Genomic DNA, 385 nt, shown 5'->3' with positions numbered 1-385 from the left:
CTAGCAAGTGTGTAAAGGTTAGAGGGCCACCAGCTTGTGTGTGTGTGTGTGTGTGTGTGTGTGTGTGTGTGTAGCATTGACATCATGTCAGTGTGAAATGGACAATGGACTCGTCCCCTGTTGTCCAAGTGCCTCAATGGTGCTACTTAGCCCCTGGCTCATGAAACATACCAGGGACTGCGTGGGAAGTCCCATCAGAATGGGCACCCTGCTCAGACGTCTTCTTTTCTTTTCTTTTCTTTTCTTTTCTTTTCTTTTCTTTTCTTTTCTTTTCTTTTCTTTTTTTAAAGATTCATTTATTGTATTTATATGAATACACTGTAGCTGTGTAAAGACACACCAGAAGAGGGCTTTGGATCCCATTACAGATGGTTGTGAGCCACCA

The sequence above is a fragment of the Mus caroli genome, chromosome 4 (assembly GCF_900094665.2).
Source record: "Mus caroli chromosome 4, CAROLI_EIJ_v1.1, whole genome shotgun sequence".
NCBI lineage: Eukaryota > Metazoa > Chordata > Mammalia > Rodentia > Muridae > Mus > Mus caroli.
This window is presented reverse-complemented; position numbering follows the sequence as displayed.